Source organism: Stenella coeruleoalba (genome assembly GCF_951394435.1).
Source record: "Stenella coeruleoalba genome assembly, chromosome: 8".
NCBI lineage: Eukaryota > Metazoa > Chordata > Mammalia > Artiodactyla > Delphinidae > Stenella > Stenella coeruleoalba.
The window spans coordinates 81718021-81743409 of record NC_137154.1 but is presented as its reverse complement, the minus strand read 5'-3'; the positions used below and the strand labels follow the sequence as shown (position 1 = coordinate 81743409).

The window sequence follows — 25389 nt, the reverse complement described above, 5'->3', positions numbered from 1 at the left end:
CAAATCCCTAATGATAAATTTTGACTAAAGCCAGCCTACTCTGATGATTCATGTACTTGACACCTTCTTAGCATTTATGTATATAGGTTTTACTATGCTCTTTTTCACTTGTTTATGTGTCACATTCTAATTTTCCTAGTTGCTTTTTCTTCCCTGCAGAATCTTACCACCTTCAGTTCATTGTCTATATTGCTTTAGTGTTCTATTTTCGAAGCATAACCTTTTATCATGTCAACACTCTACTTTAAAATAACTATTGGCACCCCTTTACCTAGGGCACAGAGTCCAAATTCTCAGGTGGGCGTATACAATCTTACATTATCTGTTCTCATCTGTTCCAGACATCCTCGGTCAGCCCCATTCTCCCTGACAGTCATCTCCCACTCCCTTTTTTATTGAGCCATACTGAGTTACTTACCATTTGCATAACATATCATACTGTTGCCTCTAAGAAACACCATTCTTCTCTCACTTCATCGGGAAATCTCTTAGTCAGTCTTTAAGATCTACCTAGCTCAAATGTCATCCTTTCTGAAGCCTCCTCTTGACTGTCTAGGCAAATTAATCTGGCTCCTGTGTACCTGTGCTCAGTCTTGTATTGTATGTGCCTCAATTAGAGCATGGTTTACATTAAATAATGGTTATCTGCATAAATACCATTACACAAATTGTTGTACTTAACATTTCACCTACGTGTTATCTAATTTCACCTACATTCCAAACACCTGTTATATATCAGCCACAGGTCTGGGGAGTCTGAACAAGACCTAGTACTTCTCCTTTGGCTCACAGTTCTCTTACTAGATGCTAATCTTATCCAGGTTACTAAGCCTGTGCCCCAGAAAATGTGGACAGCTCTCCATTCATGTTGAAACTTTACCTTCCTACCTCTACGCCTTTATTCATTCAATTTCCTCTCCCTGGAATGCCTTCCCTTTCCTGTAGTTGAAAGCATGCATTAACTTCTTAGGCACCAATTCAAATTCTACTTCCTACTTAGGGCCCATCTTAGTCTCAAATCTGATATGGGGGTCTTCTTCCTTTGAATCCCAACATTTTCTTTGTAACTTTCTTATGTTACTTTCTTTTTTTTGCTAGATCACCATTGTATTTATTTATTTTAACATCTTTATTGGAGTATAATTGCTTTACAATGTTGTGTTAGTTTCTGCTGTATAACAAAGCGAATCATATACATATGTATATCATATATATATATGTATACATATATCCCCGTATCCCCTCCCTCTTGCATCTCCCTCCCTCCCTCCTTTATGTTACTTTCTTAATGTACTTTCTATTACAGTGACATGTGTTCTGTTTTCTTTTTGCTATCAAAATCTATAGTTTATGCATATATTCATGTAGCATGGTACACATGGCTAATCATCCACAAACATTTGTTTAATTCAGTTGGATGATTTAACTCATATAAGGAAAGCTCTAGCCCATTTTCACCAAAGCATCATTTATTATGGTCTGAAGCCTCTATTTATAGAAAATACCAGGTTTTTTTTTTTTTTTTAAAGGTCTGGGTATGGTTTATTTATTCACTTTTCTTTTTTTTAAATATTTTTTCCATGAAAAAGTAAGCAATACTTAAACTTCTTAAAATAGAAATATGTAGATTCTGATTGTTCACTTGATATTCAAGTAGTCATTCCTTGATGTAACTGTCTGATTTCATTACTCTGTTATCTTCAGTTTTTAAATAAAATTTTAACTTTTAAAGCCTGCTAATGTTACTATTTTTATGCCAGTATCATCCTTTATCCATCTACAGATGATGCTTTTAGAAGACAACTTTGTTTTTATTAAGTAAAAATGCATTTAGAAGAAAACTGGCACATGCATATCTTTGACTTTCAGTATTAAACTTGGCACATTATCTCTTGGGGCTGGCAGTCGCCACTATGCTTGCCTTGTCATTCTCCATTATGTGCTCTAGTAGTACAGCCAACACCTGTGACCACACAAAAGCCCATACACAGCAGCTGCAGGACTCAGATGTCCACGCTGAAATAAATTTCTAAAGCTGAAATATTTGGATCTGTAACTGGTTCTTCTTTTGAGCCTTTCAGGAATTGTTGGGATTTCCCAGTGCTGCATAGTGTTACATATGAAGTGTCCAGGACCTGCTTACTCTGCTATCTTCTTTGGCTATCTCTGATTCATTTTTTTTTTTTTTTTTTGGCCGTGCCACAAGGCTTGAGGGATCTTAGTTCCCCAACCAGGGAACGAACCCGGGCCCTGGCAGTGAAAGCACCAAGCCCTAACCACTGGACTGCCAGGGAATTCCCTATCTCTGATTCAAATTAAAGGTGGAGGTCCTCATTAGTATCATAATGTAGTGTGTTGAGCACAGATTTTGAAGTCCAACTGCCCAGATTTGAAGCCTGGATCTGTAACTGACTTGCTGTATTATCTTGGACAAGTTATTTAACCTCTGTAGGCCTCAGTTTTATGATCTGTAAAATGGAAATATTAATATCACCTACCTCAGAATACTGTGATGAAGAAATGAGTTTATATATGTATAGCTTTTAGAATCATGCCTATACACTGTATGCACTATATAAGTGCTTGCTATTATTACTAGATTATAAATTTTCGAAGAACCTCAGACACCACTTGAAAGCAATATTCCTCTAATACCTATGATTAGCCTTTTTCCTTGTTCATAATTTTCTTTTTCCATTTGCATTTTTGTAGCATATGCTTCTTTTTTATCAAAAAATGCATGAGTCATCAAAAACACATTGGTGGGGGGACTCGCACATGTTTTAGAATATTTTAAGAACGTACTATACCACTTCTTATTTATACAGTCACAAATTGTTAAGTGTTAAAATTAGAAAAATATTTTCCTAGTTCAAGTATAAATAACTTAATAAGTGATAAGATATCAGAAACTCCATGAATCCCATGTCTGTCTTAGAAACCAAGCAATCCTGGTCATTCATTCCTGGGCCTCAGGAACTCCAGACCACCATCTCCTGAAATAACAATTAGATGACGGTACATGCTCCAGTCCTTTGTTTTTTTAATCATTATACTTGCCAATTCTTAATTCATTTGTCAAATTTCATTTGACACATATGTATGGTGTATCTTCTATGTGCCAGGTACAAATCTAGACCCTGAGAGTACAGCACTGAATAAATAAACACAACATCCTGTTGTAATGGAGCTTATGTTAAGTAAGTAAATGTTTAGAATGCAGAGTGGTGAAATGTGATATACAGAAAAATAAAGCAGGAAGGGAGAATGGGGAATACCAGGATGGAGAATGGAGGTGGTCAGAGAGAATCTCACTGAAAAGGTGACATTAAGAAAAGACTTGAAGGAGAGGCAGAGAGGTCTTTTTACTTCTGTAGAAAGAGTATTCCAGGCAGAGCAAAGAGCAGGTACAAAGGCCCTGAGGGTACAATGTACCTGGCATGCCATCATAAGAACTTTGATCTTACACTGAGTGAGTAGGAAGCCATTGAATAGCTTTGGGCAGAGAGCTATGGTCTGCCTATCTTAGAAGGTTCACTCTGGTTATTGCATTATGAAGACACAGATTGGGGTAAGGATGGGAGCAGAGAAATCAGTTAAGAAGCTATGGTAGCAATCCACAACAAGGACCTACTGTATAGCACAGGGAATGCTGCTCAATATTCTGTAATAACCTAAATGGGAAAAGAATTTGTAAAAGAATTGATACATGTATATGTATAACTGAGTCACCTGAAATTAACACAACATTGTTAATCAACTATGCTCCAATATAATATAAAATTTTTTTAAAAAAGCAAAAAAATAGAGACAGAATGCCAGAATAGTAAAGAGCAGAGCAGATAACAACAACAAAAAAGAAGCTATGGTAGCAATCCAGCTTAGATATGATGGTGCCTCTGCCTTTGATCTATTTTTTATTTGAGTTACTAAATATGTAACTAAATATTACTAAATATGTAAGTCATAAAACAAAGCTAAGCCTTATATGCAGGCCCAATTAAGATTTTGGAAATATGTGTAAATGCATTCTAAAGTTAAAATTGCTGGTACTACATCACAGTGGTTCCAAGGTTAATTTCCAAAGTCCATATCTATTACTTAACATAAGTATAAACATAAGCATAAAACAAAAAAACGCTAAATATGACTTGGGATAAGTGACAACATTATTTTATGTTGTTTTTCTTCATCTACCATATATACATAAACAGTAAAAACTTCTATACGCTTGGATGCCTTCGATAAATAGTTTTTTTCCCCTCCTAGAGAAATCTCATGCATAAAGGTAAACAAACAAATAATCCCTATTTTGATATTTCACATTAGAGGCTTTGATCAGGTTTATGATTATAGGGTATCCTGAAGAATAGGAAATATCATTATTTAAATAGAAAGACTTGAGTTCTATTTATCTAGTAATTGAAAGGAATAGTTCAACTGTGAAAGATATGAAAACTAAAACTTTGTTAGGTCAGGAATGCAATATATCAGGTGTAAACACCTATGTTCACGGCATAATAGATTTATAATAAATACTATTTCCATAGTATTCATACTCCACTCTTGTATAAATCCTGAAATCAGCTGCTCAAATATTTAGTGAGTTACTTTTATGAATAATTTTTAAAAGATATTTTTGTATTATGCAAATTTGGTTACTTAGCAATGTAAGTATACACAGAACAAACAGAAACTTAAACTCTTTCATATAAGATGATTCTATTGACATAATCAATTTTCAATGAAGATTCTAAGTCAGGGGTTAGCAAGCTTCTGTAAAGGGTCAGGTAGTAAATATTTTAGACTTTGCAGGTCATACAGTCTCTGTTGCAACTACTCAGCTCTGCCATTGTAGTGAGAAAGCAGCCACAGATTATACAAAACTGAGTATGTGGCTGTGCTCCAATACAACTTTATTTGCAAAGAAAAGCTGTTGGCCAGAATGGATCCTCCAGATGTAGTTTGCTCAGTCCTGTTCTAGAAGTTAGGAATGAAAAGTTTCAGACCTATGAAGATTTGTGGTAACTGGGAAATTCTAGTTATTATGGATGCCCAAAGGCACAATTTTCAGACTTGGTCCTGTCTATGCTCTTCAGCATTATCCGTTCCAAATTTATTTCCACTAAGCAGTTCATTTTCTCATCAGTGATTTCATTAGCAATATGTTAGCTCCAGTGCTTCTTTAAACTCATTCTGATTTGTCTAATGTACATGAGTTTTCAGTACCTTAACTCTTGCCATTGTTGTTGATGCAATTCTACTCTTGCTAGTTTTAAAAACATTACTCTGTATTTTAAATTTAAACATCTGTGTACAGAAATACAGTGCTGAATAGGATTATTTCTCTATGTTAGATCAGAAAAATCTTAGCTATTTCATGATCTGTTCCATTTTGAACCCTATGTTAATCTGTATTGAGTTCTGCTGTTTCACAGCCTTTGCTAACTTGGGATGCTCTTTCAATCCACTTTTCAAGGTTATACTGCTTTAATGGTCCTCTCCCTCTGAGGGCATATCTTAGAATCTATACAGCCATAGAGCTGAAAACACCATTGGTCACACAATTCTGGGGGCTGATCTGCTTGGCTGTAGTAACATCTGGCCCAATGGGTAGCCCTGGCCTTATTCTGACAACTGCATGACTTTAATAGTCCTCTTGGATCTAGTAAGGATCTACCTTGTTACATGTTTTTGACAAGAAACAATAATTTCCTGCTCAGGTGCTACTAAGAAGACTGTTTCTTAAGAAAATAAAAATTCCCTTTCTTTAAGTCTTCTTTTTCCTCTTCTTCTTTTTAAAAACAACCTGTTTTTCCCTGACTACAGTAATATGCAGCCAACATATGTTTAATATTTAAGAAGACAGCTCACTCTCAAACTTGCCATTCTAGCTGAACAGACATTTTGTCATTTAAAACCTGCTAACTCCTTAATACACTATCCATAGTTCCTATGTAAACCAGTGCAGATTTTCAGGGGGTTTGAGCTGGGGTAGGGGTAGGGAGAAACTCTTTCTAATATAAATTAAATTTAGAAGGGTATTTTTTAGACTTAATAGGAATGCATACTCTTTGATTCTATATATCATTTATTTCCTAAATAACTGAGTGAAAACTTAGATAATGTAAATAGATAATATAAAATTCACAAAATGAAGTAACAGAAATGCTTTAAATAGCATACATTTCAAGTAAAAATTTAAAAAAGAATTAACATAAATCATCAAGTTTAATATAAAAGTACAGAAAAATAATCTCTTCAGGATATATCAGTGGCAAATGTTAGTTTTAATTTCATACTCTACTTATTGTTTATTTCTGAATTGACATTTTAAGGTCGTGTTTGGGGGTATTTTAAGATACAAGCACACAAATTTTTTAAATGAGTCGTAGCTCAAATCTTCCCTAAATTTGAATTGATAGAAAGGTACCTTTTAGATATCCTTTTCTAAAATTCATATGAAAAGAGCTAAATGATTCTCAATGAAGTGAGAGAGGAAGAGAGTAACATGTGCACTCATATAAAATACCCTATGACATAGAATCCTTTCTGACAGGGTATGGTAAGCAAAAATGTAAAAGTTTCAGAGAGCAATGTCCCTCACAAAATTCTTTTCTCTACTTTCCAAATTAAAGTGGCAGAGTATTACAAAGGAGGGTATTTATACTAATTTCCTCTAGTAGAGGAAGAATGCTTGTTTGTTATTGATCTTAATCTGGCAACTATCAAAACATAATAAAACCCTAAAATAAAGTTTGAAAAATAGGTAGAATGTAATCTTTTGTATGACAATCATTACTGTGTTTAGATACCAAATATTCTGGTATATTCTGTTTGTCCAGTAGATCTTATCTATTCTGCCATGAATTGATGATTCTAGTTACATTCCAAACTCTCTCAGAAGTTTTAAAAGGTAGCTTTAGTAAATGCACAATGGCACAGGGCCAACGCATAATCTTAGTGAACTCTTAGTGAAACGTAGTCATCACAACCACCTTGCTGGCCTCAACTGGCACCTCCCTGTAAACCCTGTGTGCCAAAGGTTTTAACCAAACCAGACTTCTTAGCATCTGCAAAAGTCCATGAGTTTTTCACTTTCATGGCTTGGTTTGTGCTGCCTGCTGTACCTAGAGTGCTCTCTTTTCTCACTCCTATTTCTTCTAGAAAATCCTATTTCTTCTAGAAAATCCTATTTCTTCAGACTCTTTTTGTCCTCCCCAAAAGAATATTAGAATCTCCTATTACTTTGAACCTGGTATTTACCCATATCCTCTTTTTATTTTGTATTTCTACCCACTGCTCAACTTAGCATAGGACCATGCATATACCACACTGAAACATGGTCCTTAAATTTGATTCAACAGTTGCTCTTGACATTGATCTCAAATAGTTCTTTATGCCATTTTGTTTGTTATTCTGTAATCTGTTGGTATACAGATGAACTATGATGTAAAAAATCTTCAAAGCAAACAAAAATATTTATGGCAGATACATATTTCCCAAACAAGCTAATACCATGTAGGTTGGAGATCTGGATTTCAATTTTGGAGATCAGAAGTTTATTCTAGTCATTAACCAATTAGAGACAAAAAACACAAAGAAAATAATTGTCAGAAAAATTATTAGTTTGACTCTAAACAAAAATCTATCAAAGAGTATCTGGTTCATGTCCTATAGAGTTTAAATATCAAGACATCCCAAAGGAGTATGAGTAAGAGCTATCTTGGGAAGGTGTGCAGGCTCATACATGTGTAGTAACACTCCATTTATCTATATAATTGGAGAACCATTTCTAACACATTAATGAGTTTTTAATTTAATACAGTTAACCCTATTAAACAACAACACAATGCTTAAAAATTATATATTTTTTAAAAATGGAGATCTGTACACATTTTGCAAACTACAGTTCATGGACCAGGCCCCCAATTGTCTTGGTATGGCCTATAAGGAATTAATGGTTTTTACATATTTAAATGTTTGGAGGGGAGTGAAACAAAATAAAAATAAATTTTTGTGACACATTAAAATTATATAAAATTCAAATTTCAGTGTCTATAAATAGAGTTTTATTAGAGCACAGATATTCTCATTCATTTATGTATTATGTATTAGTATTATCAGTGGCTACTTTTTCATACAACATCAGAGTTGAGTACCTGTAACAGAAACCAAATTGTCTGCAAAGCCTAAAGTATCTGCTATCTGGCTCTTTATAGGAAAAGTTTGCTGACCCTTGGCATAGATCATTCTCCCTCATTAAGTAAGGCATAATGAACATAATGTAAACTTTTATTTTGGTACGTAGTATAACATAATGGGTAAAGGCAAGAGTTTGTCGACTAAAGAGGCCTAGCTCTCTCATTGACTGCTCTGTGACTTTGGGCAAATTATTTAAACTCTCTAAGTTTTAATTGTCTCAGGAATAAAACAGGATAATAATTCTACTTATCTTTTGGGTTTGGGGAGAATTAAATATATAACATACATAGCAAATAACCTAGTGCATATGACAGTTGTGGAGCCCAAAAATATGCCTAAAATGTAAGGATACAGGAAAGAAAATAAAACAATGGCAAAAGATACACTTGACAAATATGGGCCAAAAGAAAACTTGGGTAGCTATGTTAATATTGAAAAAATAGACCTTAAGACAAAAAGCATCATTGAGGAGAGAGGGGCTCATTACCCCTCTAATATACATTAAAAAAGGTTCAATTTACCAGGAAGATGCTAAAAATTCTAAAGTATTTTATATAAGATATATCAATCACATATAAAGCAAAAATCTATATGAATACAGTTAGAAATTGATAAATCTATGACCACAGTGGGAGGTTTCCATGTACATTTCTCAATCAGGTTAAACAGTCAGAAATTTAATAAAAACATAGAAGATTTGAATAAAAATGTGTAATGATTATATAGAAAAATTCTCCATGAAATATTATAAAAATTGTACTTGTACTGGAACACGAAGAAAATTCTAAGAAGTTTCAAAGAATTAGTATTATTGAGAACACATTTTCTGCTAGAATTCATTAAGCACTTCACACAAATGAATTTTATATATCTTAACAAATGTGACACAAGGACAAATGAAACATTTGAATGAGGCTACCGACTCATGAAAGAAATTGAAGCATGGTTTAAAAAGGTTCTTCAAACTTCATGCCCAAATATTTTAAGACAAGTTTTATCAAACTTTTGAGGAAAAGTTAATTTTAACATTATACAAACACATCCAGAAAAGATAAAAATACATAATATTCTGCAACATATTCTAGAAGGCTAATATAAACCTTGCTACAAAATTCCATTTGTAATTACATGTGTAAAATGACATGTGTCGTAAAGGGGGTGATGTAGTTTTATTTCCCCTCCACTCCTTCCTGTTGACTTTAATACAGATATATGATTGGAGCTTAAGTAGCCACCATGGACCTTAAAGTGAAGCCACATGTTGAGGATGTCATAGCAACAATAATAGAAGTCTGATTGCCAGAAGATAATGGGACTTCCATAGCAGTTATATAGTAGTGCCATACTATATGTACCTCATATATATATACATATCTATGCATGCGTAGGGGTATGCATACATATATTGTTATTTTGTATTTGTTATTATTTGTGGCCTAAACTATTCCTATCTAATACAAAACCAAGATAGAAAACAATTTGCAGTAATTTTCCATTGTACTTTTCTTAGAAATATCACACTTCACACAAGTGTCTCATGAATTATTCTTTCCAAATATATAGGGGAGTCTTCCTGGCAAGTATTTGTAAGTACAATGTACAATTTCTGAATGCTTCTGAAGATTTTAAAGCACAAAAGTGGCATATCTGTGGTTTGTGTTGCAAGTAGTTCACCCTTGCAAGTTAACAGAAGATGAGTTTAAGAAGGACAGTACTGGAGCCAAGGAGAGAAGTTGATTGATGCAGGAGAATGAAGAGGGCCTGAGCAAAGACTTCACTACTCTCCTCCTCAAATTTATCTTCTGTGCACTTACATGGAGGAAGGGATAAATTTGGCATATTTTTATGTGGCACACATTTGGCAGGACTGATGATTGGTTTGAAGAAAAAGGAGCAAGCCTAGCATGCAAGGCAGAGCACTACCTTCTAGGATAGAGAATATATGAAAAGGAACAAGTTTGAGGGGGCAGGTGATAGATTTATTCTTGAAATGCTGAGTTTTCAGATACAAATGGGACACAATAGTTACTATGTAAATGAGTCATACAAGTGAGTATGAGACCATAAGATTCATTCATTCATAATTACTGAGTGTGACTAAATAACTGGTCCAGTCCTTGTTCAGGGAAACTCAGTGAGTAGGACAGAATTCCTGCTATTATAGACCTTAAATAGTCCAATGGCAAACACATAGAATTAAAGAGTTGGAATACCAGGTTGATAGAGATAATACAAAATGCTATGGAAGCACACAGAAGGGGTGTTAACTCATTCGAGGGTAAATGTGTAGAAAAAGACTCCTTGAAGCAAGTTATGCTCAGACCTGAAGGATGAATAGGAATTACTCCAGAGATATATGTTTGAGGTTGAGGAAATGGCATTTGCAGAGCTGTCAAGGCAAGAGAGAACCTAGGGCTCAAAATCTTTAGAAAAGCCATTTTCACTGGGGCTTGGTGTTTCAGGGGAAGTGGACTATATAATGATATGGGAGAAGCAACCAAGAGACGGACTGTAAAGCATCATTTAAGGAATTTGAACATTATAAGAAGGGTAATGAAAAGTCATAAAATAAATTCTAATCAGGAATGGGGTATATGCAGGTTTGTGTTTAAGAAATTTACAGAGGCAAAGTTGCTGAGGACAGACCCCAGGGGGAAATGTCAGCATTTTAGGAGAAGTTAGAGGAAGTCTACAAAGGAGATGAAAAATAAGAAATCACAAACTTATGCTTCAGTCTGTTTCTTCATCAATTTAGCATTTATACCCAGAAATGTCTTATGTATTATGAAGGTTTATGTCTCATAAAATATTATCTTATAATAAAAAATTGTCTCATAATATAAAATATTATATAAAATATTAACCAAACACCTTTGATTTGTGATTAATAATACTGAAATGATAAATAGGGCTTCCCTGGTGGTACAATGGTTAAGAATCCGCCTGCCAGTGCAGGAGACATGGGTTCAAGTCCTGGTCTGGGAAGATCCCACATGCCGCGGAGCAACTAAGCCCATGCTCCAGCCACAACTACAGAGCCTGCGCTCTAGAGCCCGCAAGCCATAACTACTTAGCCCATGTGCCACAACTACTGAAGCCCATGAGCCTAGAGCCCATGCTCCACAACAAGAGAAACCTCTGCAGTGAGAAGCCTGCACACCACAATGAAGAGTAGCCCCCGCTCGCTGTAACTAGAGAAAAGCCCATGCACAACGAAGACCCAATGCAGCCATAAATAAATAAACAAACAAATAAATAAATAAATAAATTTATTAAAAACAATTAAAAACTCTGTTTAAAAAATGATAAATATTTATTGGAGTTTAAGCATAAATTATTATGGTATTAGTATACTACTACCACTAATTGCTACTACTAATAAATATAGTAGCAACAGCAACAACAAAATAATAGCTATAACTTATATAGTTTATTATATGCCAGGAATTTGATAAGCACGTCATGTATAACTCATAGTGACCCAGTAGATTTGATTATTAATACTATTTTTCAGACTAGAAAACTGAGATCTAACTATGTTAAGGAACACCTAATAAGTAATACATCTGAGATTTGAATTCAGGCACTTAACACTATGGTCTTAGGACTGTCCTCCACGGACAAAATCTGGGCTATAGAACTGAAAGAATGCTGGAGCTATTTCTGTTTAAACATGCAAAAGATTGTCAAGGCTATCATATATTAAACTAAGGAAGTTATATCTAAGAACTCCTTTCCATTGCTTCAAATAGTAAGTTACTGCTTTCCATAGTCCTGATATCATATGTATTATAACATGGTGAATGAACTCTAAAAACACCATTGAGTAAACCTTACCTCTGACATAAGTTTTATGCTGTAAGGATTTTAACCTTAATTGTGCATTGTCACTACACGCACATTTTGTTCCATTTTTATAATAGAATGAAAATTAATTGAGACAATGTAAATTATCTTGAGGCACTGTATTCAATCAGAGCTCTAAAAGAAAGCTTTTCCCCTCAGATCTTCAAATAAGCAATATTATTTTTAAACAAAGAAGCAGTCAGGAAATTGCAAGTCATTTGCAGACTTACTGCTTTTGAAAGTTGTGGGTCACTGAAAAGGTGGAATCATGAGAAAGCTTATGCAGTTTGACCTTTTAGGATAAAAAAAAATTGCTAAAACATTATACTCACATTCCATCAATTTAAGGATTCTCAAGGAACGTGTTCCCTCCCCTTGGTCCTCAGATGTGGCTGAATAACTCTATTGACAGATTCAGCATCTGTTCAGGGCTCTGACACAGCAAAGGCTTTAAAAATTTTTTAATATTTCAAAAAAATCATTAAAATGGTCACCATGAGGGAAAATTAGAACTCTCTTGGACTCCCATACATTTATTTTGTAATTTGTTTGTTTGAATTTTGAATTTCCATTGGGCAGGGCATAATCACCTTTCCAGTGAGTAGGGCCTCCAAAGGTCTCATCCAGATCTGTTCTTTTAATACATTACTTATTTATATATTTCATTGAAGTATGCCTGATTTATAATATTATTTTCAGGTGTACAACATAGTGATTCAATATTTTTATAGATTATATTCCTCTTAAAATTATTACAAAATAATAGCTATATTTCCCTGTGCTGTACCATATATCCTTGTTGCTTATTTATCTTGTACATAGTAGTTTGTATCTCTTAACCTTGTATCCCTATCTCGCCCCTCACCCTTTCTCTCTCTCCACTGGTAACCACAACTTTGTTCTCTATATCTTCAAGTCTATTTCTGTTTTGTTATATGCATTGGTTTGTTTCACTTTTTGTTTTCCATATATAAGTGATAACATTCAGTATTTGTCTTCATCTGACTTATTTCACTAAGCATAATACCCTCTAGGTCCATCCATGTTGTTGCAAATGGCAGAATTCCATCCTTTTTTATGGCTGAGTAATATTCCATTAGATCTTCCTTATCCATTCATCTGTTGTTGGATACTTAGGTTGCTTCCATATTTCTGTTATTGTAAATAATTCTGCTGTGAACATTAGAGTGCATGTAATTTTTCAAATTAATATTTTTGTTTTCTTCAGACATATATGCAGCAGTAGAATTGTTAGATCATATGGTAGCTCTACTTTTAGTTTTTTGAGGACTCTTTATACTGTTTCCCATAATGGTGCCCCAATTTATATTCCCACTAACAGTGTACTAGGGTTCCCTTTTCTCCACATCCTCACCAACATTTGTTATTAGTGGAATTTTTGATGAAAGCCTTTCTGACACATGTGAGGTGGTATCTTCTTATGGTTTTGATTTGCATTTCTCTGATGATTAGCAATGTGGAACATTTTTTCATGTGCCTGTTGGCCACCTGTGTGTCTTCTTTGGAAAAATATATATTCAGGTCTTCTGCCCATTTTTTAATTATATCGTTTGCTTTTTTGATATTGAGTTGTATGAGCTGTTTATATATTTTGGATATTGACCCTGTATTGGTCATATCATTTGCAAATATTTTCTCCCATTCAGTAGGTTGTCCTTTTGTTTTGTTGATGGTTTCCTTTGCTGTGCAAAAGCTTTTAAGTTTAATTAGGTCCCATTTTAAAATTTTTTCTTTTGTTTCTTTTGCCTTAGGAGACAGATCCAAAAAATATAGCTAAGATTTATGTCAAAAAAGTATTCTGCCTATGCATTCTTCTAGGAACTTTATGGTTTCTGGTCTTTAATCCAATTTGAGTTTATTTTTGTATGTTGTGTGAGAAAATGTTCTAATTTCATTCTTTCACATGTAGCTGTCCAGTTTTCCCAGCACCACTTATTGATGAAACAATCTTTTCCCACTAATATTCTTGCCTCCTTTTTTGTAGATTAATTGATCATGTTAATTTATTTCTGGATTCTCTATTCTGTTCCACTGACCTATGTGTCTACTTTTGTGCCAGTACAATGTTGTTTAGATTACTGTAGCTTTGTAGTATAGTCTGAAGTCAGGGAGCATGATACCTCCAGCTTTGTTCTTTTTTCTCAAGATTGCTTTGGCAATTTAGGGTCTTTTGTGGTTCCATATACATTTTAGGATTATTTGTTCTAATTCTGCAAAAACTATGGATATTTTTATAGGGATTGCATTAAATCTGTAGATTTCTCTGGGTAGTATGGACATTTTAACAATATTAATTCTTCCAGTCTAAGAACACAGGATATCTTTCCATTTCTTTGAATCATTTTCAAATTCCTTCATCAATGTTTTATAGTTTTCAAAGTATAAGTCTTTCACCTCTTTGGTTAACTTTATTCCCAGATATTTTATAATTTTGATTTGACTGTAAATAGGATTTTCCCCCTAATTTCTATTTCTGGTAGTTCTTTATTAGTGTATGGAAAAGTAATGGATATTATAGTATATTAATCATGTATCTTGCAAATTTATTAGTTCTAATGGTTTTTTGACAGAGACTTTAGGGTTTTCTCTATATAGAATCATGTCATCTGCAAATAGTGAGAGTTTACTTCTTACCATCCAATTTGGATACCTTTTATTTCTTTTTCTTTTCTGAGCATTGTGGCTAGGACTTCCAATATTACGTTAATTAAATAGAAGGAGTGAGAATGGGCTTTTTGTCTTGTTCCTGATTTTAGGGAAAAAACTTCTATTCTAAATGATAATCTTGCTGGGTAGAGTATCCTAGGTTGCAGGTTTTTCCCTCTCAGGACTTTGAATATATAATGTAATTGCCTTATGGCCTGAAAAGTTCCAGCAAAAATATCAGCTAATAGTCTTATGAAGGTTGCCTTGTATATGACTCTTCATTTTTCTCTTGCTGCCTTTTAGAATTCTATCATTAACTTTTCTCATTTTAATTATGTTGTGTCTTGGTGTGAGCTATTTCAGTTCATCTTGTTTGGGTCCCTCTGTGCTTCCTGTAGCTGGGTATCTGGTTCCTTCTTTAGGTTTGAGAAGTTTCCAGCCATAATTTCACTAAATACATTTCTGACTCTTCTTTCTCTCTTCTCCTTCTGGGGACCCTATAATGTGAATGTTGGTACAATTCATGCTGTCCCAGAGGTCCCTTAAATTGCTCTCAGTTTAAAAATTTGTTTTTCTTTTTGCTGTCCTGATTGGGTGATTTCCATTAGTTTATCTTCCAGATCAATTGTGCATTCTTCTGTATCAACTAGTCTGCTGTCTTTTTGTTTTGTCTTTTTATTTTGTTGATGGTTTCCTTTGTTGTGCAAAAGGAAAAAAGCTTCTAATGTGTTTCTCATTTCAGTTATCACATTGCTCAGTTCTGATGGCTTCTTTTTTATATTTTCTAGTTTCTTGTTAAAATTCTCACAAACTTCCCTATTTCAGTTAACATTCTTATTACTATTCTTTTCCCTAATTCAGTTAGCATCCTTATTACTAATGCTTTGAGCTCTTCATCTGGTAAATTATTTATTTCTGCTTTATTATTTATTTTTCATGGGTTCTTCTTGCTCTTTCAATTGAAACAAATTCCTCTGTTTTCTCATTCTGCTTAACTTTCTCTGTATGAAATTAGGTGAAACAGTTACCTACTGCAGTCTTGAAGGAGGGCGTCTTTGTGTGGGTGTGTCTGTATACAGTCTGCATGTGCCCAATGACTTTGTTGGTAGAGCTGGATCTGATGTGAACACAAGACGTGACCTTCCCCAGAGTGTGCTGGTAGCTATCACCTTGGAAGGAGGTGGAGCTTGAGATGGAGTGGCTAGGCCAGAGTCACATGTAGTTGGGGCTTCTCTTCAGCTCAGTGGCCTTCACTACCCTATCTGAGGTGCAAGTGGGTCCTAAGTTGCTAAGACATAGGTCCTGAGGGTTAAATCTGAGCTGGCTCCATTCCATTTAAGTGTGTGTTCTACCACCTTCTAGCACCTGCACCCTCACCCCTGAGGGGAGCAGTGCTTGGGCAAGAGGGGCTGGTGTGGGTGGTCCACTTGGGTCTGCACATGGGCTATGGTGGTCCCACCATAGTTGGAACCCCAGGATGCTTCTGATACACTGCCTCTGTAAACACCATCATGGCTGCCCCTGCCCTGTTCAGATGCAGCTCAGGGTCTAAGCTGCCTTTGTCCCTTCCAGCTGAGCTCTCCCCTCAGCGGCAGCAGCCCTCACCCCAATGGGGAGCTGTGTCCTAAGCAACCGGCTTAGGCTGAAGTACATGCAGGGGTTGTCACGGGAAAATGGCCAGTGACCTGGTGCAGTTTCAATCTGCCCTCTCTGCCCTGCTTCAGGAATAAACAAGTGTGTGTGTGCTCCTCAGGAGTGGAGTCTAGGCTCCCCACAGCCCTCCTGCTAGTCCCACTGGCCCTCCAACAAGCCAAACAGACTCGTTCCCCATGTCAGACCCTGGGTCTGGGAGTCCAATATGTGGCTGGAACCACTCACTCCCCAGGGAGGATCTCTCCTCTTCTGTGTCCCTTCTTGGGGGTACAAGTCCCAACCTGATTGCTTCTCTTCCCTTCCCACTGGATTCTGTGTGGATCTTTCCTACAACCTTGTTTGTACAGAAGTCTTTCTGCCCATCTCCGGTTAGGTGCAGTGAGAATTGTTCCATACGTAGGAGTATTTTTTTTATTTTATTTTTTTTTTGTGGTACGTGGGCCTCTCACTGTTGTGGCCTCTCCCATTGTGGAGCACAGGCTCCGGACACACAGGCTCAGCGGCCGTGGCCCACGGGACCAGCTGCTCCGTGACACGTGGGATCTTCCTGGACCAGGGCACGAACCCATGTCCCCTGCATCGGCAGGCGGACTCAACCACTGTGCCACCAGGGAAGCCCGGTAGGTGTATTTTTGATGTGCTCTTTGGGGAGGTGAGTTCTGTGTCCTCCTACTCTGCCACCTTGATCTCTTCCCCCCAGATATGTTCTTAGTTTTTTTGTTTAGAGACTGAACACTGATGGTGGGAAAGAAGTGAGAAAGGAAGAACATCCAGACAGGTGATCTGTCAGTCAGTCAACAATATGTGTCTAGTGCCTACTAAGTGGCAACTAAATTGACCCAAATATTCATGGAAGGTGCAAACTTATTTTCTCTGCCATCACACTCAGGCCTCTTTAACCTTTCAAATGAATGTTTGAGAGGCTGATGGCACCACAAAAGCAACTGTAGGCTTCTGTATTTCATCACAGAATTTCTCCATCCTGTCAACCCACTGCTTATTTTGCTGCTCCTTACTCTGCTCTCTTCTTTGACTACCCTTGTTTTAGCTTCATGTCATTGTTCTTTGCTAATCTCTGCCTTGTTTGGCAGTCCTGTTCTGATTCATTCTCCTTGTTAGATTTCACGACTCTTTCAGCATACAACTTTCAGCATTTGTCCTCAAATCTTTCATTCTATGACCAGGGAAAGTGGGAGGTGACAGAGAGATGTGCACCTCTCTTTTCCTTCTCTCACCAGGGAAAAAGGATTAGACACAAACCCTCTTTGTAAAAACACCCACCAATAGTCCTTCATCCCATCCACTCACCCCTTAGTACACTGTTCCCCTTCCTAGTCCATTGTGGTAACAGCCTGTAGAATCTGGGATAATAAGGGCAGGGAATAAACATTGCAGTGACAACCAATGGAGATGCTATGAAGGGAGCAGAGAATGCCTTACCTCTTCCTGATTACAGTAGTCCCTGTTATCCAAGGCTTCACTCTCCATGGTTTCAGTAACATTTGGTCAACCATGGTCCAATAATATTAAGTGGAAAAGTGCAGAAATAAACAATTTATGTTTTAAATTGTGTGCCCTTCTGAGATGCGTGATGAATCTCCCACTGTTCCTGCTCCATTCTGCCTGAGATGTGAATCCTCCCTTTGTCCAGCCATCCTGCACCTTAGTCACTTAGTAGCCAGCTTGGTTATCAGATCAACCTTTGTGGTATAGCAGTGCTTGTGTTCAAGTCACACTTATTTTACTTCATTTTGGCCCCAAAGCACAAGGGTAGTGATTCTGGCAATCCAGATATACCAAAGAGAAGCCATAGAGTGCTTCCTTTAAGTAAAAAGATGAAAGTTCTCGACTTACTAAGAAAAGAAAAAAAATAGTATGCTGAGGTCACTAAGGTCCACGGTTAGAATGAATCTTCTATCCATGAAAGTGTGAGGAAGAAAATGGAAATTTATGCTAGTTTTGCTGTTGCACCTCAAACTGCAAAAGTTATGGGTACAGTGTGTGGTAAGTGCTCAGTTAAGATAGAAAAGGCATTAAATTTTTACAGTAAGATATTTTTAGAGTAAATATCAGTACATGTTTATAATTTTCTATTTTATTATTAGTTATTGTTATTAATTTCTTCCTGTGTCTAATTTATAAATTAAACTTTATCACTGTAAAAACATAACATATAAAGTGTTCAGTACTATCCATAGTTTCAGGCATCCACTGGGTGTCTTGAAACATATTCTCCATGGATAAGGGGGGACTACTGTACTATTTCTTCCTCAATTACAAGTTAAAATCTCTATAGGAAGCTCCACTGTTATTTTTATACCTGTATTTTCCTTTGCTCTCCCACTGGCCTGGATCCAGCAGGAAGACAGTGATACACTTGAAAGATACAGTTAAGTGTTGTTTTCCTCCTGTTGGAATGTATTTTCCTCACACTTAGCAACTGGCAACAAATAAATATTTGGCATTGTCAGACTGACCATAAATGTAATAAAAGTCAGTAAGCAAATAAATTTGGATGAGCTATAAAATATAGTCTAAATCCTAATGGGTTCACTATAAACAGTTACCTGAAAGTTGTCACAGTAGGTTTACAAAAAGGGAACTCTTCTTCATCCTGGTGAGGGTTTTAGACTTAAAGATTTTTTTTTCAGGATTAGAAAATAAGTTGAAAATAGGGCTTAATGTTGTAAAGAATTAAAGATAAATTACTCATCCTTTCTTGGATAATACCCAGTTAGAACCTGAAAGATTCTTACTTCTCCTGAACTGATATGTCAATTAACTCTGTTTTGCTATTGTGTTTGTAATTTTGTTTTTAATAAGAAAAATGGTCCAGAGCATTTTAAGTGGCACAATTAATGGTAGATGTGTGCTAGCAGAGTATCAGTATGTGTGGTAATTAGGAATTGGAGATGGGGGGAATGAGGAAAAACAGGTGCTTGTAATTAGCACTGTAGACACTAAGCACTCCAAGTCCAGTTGAGAGGTTGTATAATTACCCCTGATTTTCCCCATCCCACCCCTATCTGAAAGGGATTTCAAAGAAGGAACAGATATCAGTAATTTTACTTTGGTGTGAATTGAAGTCATTAGGCTCTGTTCCTTAGAGTTATCTGCTCTGTCATCCCTCTATATTATTATGAACTTGAGTTTAAAGGGATCCTAGGAGTCCATAACTGGTAATGGATGAGAGAAAGGTTAAGGTTCCCATTGTGCATGAAATCATTCACTTTGCCTTCTCTCTCTAGGTTCTGAGGGAAGGCAGAGAAAGAGGGAAAGAGCAATAAAATGAAACAGTATGAGAAAAAAATAAAGAAGAGAATTGGAACTGAACCCAAAAGGAAGATAGGAGAGTTTTCTGGAGTGATTTATACAGGTTTAATTTTGGGGAAATAAAAGAGATATCGAAAGGTGTCTCATGCCTCTTCCTTTTCATTTACTCCTTTTTCTATTACTTAGATCTCAACTTTTTTGTAAAAGGATTTAAAGCAGTTTTAAAATAAAAGGTATGCATGCATTGAAACCCAAAAAGCAGAAATAAAATAGGAAGATCTCTCCCCTCCCCATGCAAACATACTCCTCTCTCCATCCCCTCATCACTTGCACTGGCTTTAGCATGGGATAGCAGCATATACATATTATGCCATCCACAGCATTGTTTCCTAGACTTCTCAAAATATGTTGTGCAATGTGTAGAACGTATTTTTGTAAAAAATAGTGCTAAAAAGAAAAAAAATGACCAAAGGAAACAAGCCAAACTAGCCAAAGTAAAGTTTTATCCTCTATGCTTTGCCAAATATATCTCTCCTAGAAACAATTTACATAATGTTATAATATTTATTAAGATAATGGACACAAGATATTTAGCAACCTGTGAAACATCATTAGCCTGGAAAGCACTAATGTAGGTAAAACACTGAGCAGTAAATGTTAAAGAGAACCAGGATTAAGTAAAATAAGGTCAGTGTCAGCCATTGCTTACATTAGACACGAGGTCAAAGTTGCTGGTCATCATAACAGTTTTGAAAAATACCGACAGTGATCATTAGAATTTTAAAAAATGTTAGGTTTATGTCTCATCTTTCCCTTGATCATAAATTCACCTTGTTATCAGTGGTGTTAGAAATGGCCTTAAACACATCATAAATACTTAAAATTCTGGGCAACAGATGCAGGTAAAAAATATGTTATTTTGAAAAGATTTATTGAAAAACAACCGTACTTATAAATATTTAAATTAATGTCTCTTTTTCACTCAAGGAAAATGACATATTAATTAAATTTGAAAAAAATTTCAAGATTTTATATAACTGAAAATATTATTTAAATTTTTCTAAATATTTAATTTAATATGTCTAAATTAAGAACGTTATTTTTCAACCTTCTCCATATTTCTTCATCATAATAAAATTGCATTCAATTCAAGTACCATTCTTACAGGAGAATTTTTCATTTTGACTACTCTATGAACTATTTGGTTCATTAAAATATGGTGCCATTAATAAAAAATAAGTTACATGATTAGTTATTAGAGCTCTAAATTTATTTGATACTATTGTCAATGACTTCATTTGATTAATTCATTTATTTCATATTTATAGTAACCCCTGATAGTATGCCTATTAGGGGTTACTATGCTAAACATGAAAGGTATAAATATAAAAAGATATAACAATAACTGGAGAAGGACTTACATTTCTAAGGGAAGAAAAGATATGTAAATGTATAAAAAATGCAGTATGAAAATTACTATATAAAGGATTATGTGCAGGATGTTCTCTAAGTTCTTTTCTTACATAGTAAAATATAAATCAAGAAGAGATTTGGACATTTCACTCAAAGTGAAATATTGCAGATGAGCTCTGTGGTTAGATATGCTATGTTGTCCAATACAGTAGTTTTTAGGCAAATGTAGTTATTTAAATTAATCAATTAAAGTTAAGCAAAATTTAAAATTCAGTTTCTCAGGTAGATACATAAGTCACATTTTAAATCATTCAAGAGTATCATATTTATTAACACAAAAATCTTATCAAAGTTTGTGTTTAAATGATGTTTTATAATTGTTTTTCCCAAAAAGGCAATGATCTTTTTGGAAAATAGTTGTGTTCCAAATTAAAATTGTAAAAACATCAAGCTATGCATCAAAGACAAGTTTCCAGTTGTCAAGTAGAGTGTTGTGCACTATTTTCTAATGAAGTCATAGCAAGAGAGTTAATTTATTTTCAGTAGTAGCTTGCTCATTATTGCATTATTAATATTTATCAAAGTACCTGATGAAAACTGAACAAAGTTTTATTAAATGGATAAATGGATACATTGAAAGAATAAATAAATGAACACATTTTTTTTCTTCTTTGAGAGTCAGTCAAACGCACAGAAGCAGGAAGTCATCTGCTGGTAAAGAGATCACTGATGCCACCTACTACTTTTGTTTTCCACCCACAATTTCCAGGGAAGGAATAGAATATTTGGAATATAAAATATCAAGAAACCTTAAAGATAGTTTGAATGAGCCTTAAAGAAAGTGCAGTTCAACTTTCCTTCCTCCTGCCCCTGCGTCCCCTTTCTTTCTCTTTCTTTCTTCCTTCCTTTCTTTCTCTTCCTTTCTTCCTTCCTTTCTTTCTTCCTTCCTTTCTTTCTTCCTTTCTTTCTTTCTTTCTTTCTTTCTTTCTTTCTTTCTTTCTTTCTTTCTTTCTTTCTTTCTTTCTTTCTCTGTCTCTCCCTCCCTCTCTCCCTCTCTCCCTCCCTTCCACCCTCCCTCCCTCCCTTCCTTCCTTCCTTCTTCTTCCTTCCTTCCTTCCTTTCTTCAGGTGTGGACAAAAATATAGACAGGTTCACACAGCTCATCAACAGCAGACCAGGACTAGAACACAGGTTTTATATCAGAGGAAATAAAGTATGATTCCTTTTATTGATTGCAATTCAACATTTTGAAACACTACTTAAAGTTATAATAGAGTGAAGCTCTTGTATCTTAAGATATCACTGTATCACTATAGTGATTACAATTTCAGAAATAATTGAGTGGATCAATGAAATAATTTATTCCAAAATAAGAATTTATGAGGCATCAGAAAGTCAGGTTCCACTCAAGTTCATAGAGAAATTCAGGGTCATATTAAGGCAGCTACTTAGAACAGGAAAAATGTTTAGATGAGCAGTTCATGATCACAGTAGAGGATTAGAGAAAAGTACTAAAATGTACCATACTATCTTATTTCTTTACACTTCATTTTTGCATTATATTTAAATATTCTGATCTTTAATGTTGATGTGTGTTCTTTTAATTATTCATGATGTGAAAATATGGATGATGCTTAGACAACTATATTTGTGACAGAAGTTAATCATACTTTCATAACTGTGGTTCACACCTCAGTTGGTGATAGTGATACATAATTTTAAAAACTGTATCTAAGAGGAGGTAAATTGGGCTTGTGATCCTAAATTCATAAAATGAGCACAATAATTTCAAAGAGGGAAAATTATTCTCATCTTTTGCAAGTACTTACGTAAGACCCAGAATATTGAGAAAAATGGTAGTATCATGGCAAAGTGAGCCATCTGAACATAAGAAACAGCCATTTTCCTGACATGTTATTTTTCATTCATGCAATTACCACTTGGAATAAAGGTGTATACTCTGTGATTTTTTAAAAATTTATTTATTTGTCTGCATCGGGTCTTAACTATGGCACACAGGATCTTTGTTGAGGCAGGCAGGATCTTTTTTGTGACGTGGGCTCTTCACTGTGGCATGTGGGTTTTCTCTTCTCTAGTTGTGGCATGTGGGCTCCAGAGAGCATGGGCTCTGTAGTTTGCAGTGGGCTCTCTAGTTGAAGAATGAGAGCTCAGTAGTTGTGGCACGTGGACTTAGTTGCCTCGCAGCAGGTGGGATCTTAGTTCCCGACCAGGGATCAACCCACATCCCCTGCATTGGAAGGTGGATTCTTTATCACTGGACAACCAGGGAAGTCCCTAAAGGTGGATACTTTGAAGTTGGATCGAATTACTATAATAGAAGGCAATTCAAAGGACTAGCTATTCATCCCAAAGTAAGTATTGGAGAGAACTAAGAAATACTAGAGAGTGATTTACATCAACTGGTTAAAAGTAAGCAGTTAAATTCTAGGGTGATGACAGGAGAAAGCAGGCTTTTGTGCAGCAAGTTAATAGGTAGATTAAAAGTTACAGGATGCCTTATTAGAAGAAATAGTGCTGGTACCATGATGAGTTTAAGCCTTTGAAGGCAGAAATTTAACCAGGAGAAAGAATCTCTAAATAACCAAGTATTGTCTGCTTATACTAGAGAGATCCCATGGTAAAAAGTAATGGGAGGTGGACCAAGTTTGGATCATCTGACTTGTTATGCAGGAGTGAGGATCCTAAAAAGTACAAACTGGTGCAAAAGCAAATCATTAATTTTAATCCCTGTTTGGTGGGGAGACTGATGCATGAATGCCTAGAATCCTCTCCTTGCCAGAGACTGGTTTGCACAAGGGCAGAGGAAAGTGAGACAGGTCCCACTGGTATTTCAATGAGACCAAGATGCCATAAGATAAGGATCTTCTGCCCAAAGTGGCAAACTAAGCTGTGTCATAACAAGCCACAGGAAGAACCATCTCATCCATATTCCAGTATATATTTCTTGACATTATGATTCAATTTTTTAAGCACTTAAAATCAATTTTATTGAAGTGGAATTTTTTTTTCACTTGACACTCATATTATATAATTGATGAACTTACATTGGTACGTTATTACCCAAAGTCCTAGTTTACACTAGGGTTCATCCTTGGTTTTATACATTCTATGGGTTTGGAAAAATGTATAGTGACATGCATCCACCATTATAATATTACACAGAACTCTTTCACTGCCCTAAAAATCCTCTGTGCTCCACCTATTGATCCCTTCTTCCCCTTCACTCCTGGAAACCACTGATCTTTTTATTGTCTCATAGTTTGTCCTTTCCCAGAATGTCATATGGTTGGAATAATGCAGTGTTGTATCCTTTTCAGAATGTCTTCTTTCACTTAGTTATATGCATTTAAGTTTCCTCCATGTCTTTTTATGTCTTGATAGCTCATTTCTTTTCAGTTCTGAATTGTCTAAATGTATCACTGTTTAATCATCCCTTCACCTACTGAAGGACATCTTGGTTGCTTCTAAGTTTTGACTATTATGAATAAAGCTGTTATAAACATCTGTGTGAAGGTTTCTGTGTGGTTTGGGTGAAAACACCAAGGAGCATGATTGCTGGATCATATAGTAAGAGAAAATCTAGTTTTGTAAGAAACCGCCAAATTGTCTTACAAAGTGGCTGTACCATTTTACATTCCCCCCAACAATGAATGAAAGTTCCTGTTACTCCACTTCCTAACCACCATTTGATGTTGTCAGTGATCTAAATTTTTTCCATTCTAATAGACATGTAGTAGTATCTCATTGTTGTTTTAATTTGCATTATGATTCAATTCTCAGTGTCCCCTAGCTTAAGAATATTTCCAAAAGTTAGAAGTGAGGAGAGTGATAATCTCTCTAATCTGTAATACATTCTCTAGGATGCTTTGGATTGTTAGCTATTGGAAAATGATACCATGAGATATAGATAGGCTCCCAAATTTCAAAATGAGAATTAGAGTATGCTACAACCATGAAGAAAATACACTGATGATATTAAATTTTCTGAGCTTGTTTCCAAATGGAAAATTTATGAAGAATGCCAATATAAACAAAGGACTATCATTGGTGTGAAATCTTATATCACTTACATTTCCATCTAATTAAATATGTAAATATAAATGAGAAATATGAATTCATTTAATAAGTTTTTGTCTCAATATAGGATTCTGAATATTTGGATTTTGAAGATAATTATATCTTCAAATGATTTATTTTGTTTATTGTTTTTATATTTATTGTTTTACTCACTTCACAGGTAGAATTTTACTAAGCATGTTCTTGAAATGTTGCCTGTTTGAACTTTTACTATAACTTCTTGTCTGCTTCTAA

At 35.3% G+C, this 25389-nt stretch overlaps 1 protein-coding gene across 3 annotated transcripts in view; it reads right to left on the bottom strand.

Moving 5' to 3' along the window:
• GRIA4 (glutamate ionotropic receptor AMPA type subunit 4) overlaps positions 1 to 25389 on the bottom strand; it is a gene marked incomplete at its 3' end in the record, with an annotated part of 508329 nt that overhangs the window by 314860 nt on the left and 168080 nt on the right. The gene's annotated exons all lie outside the window — the stretch shown is intronic.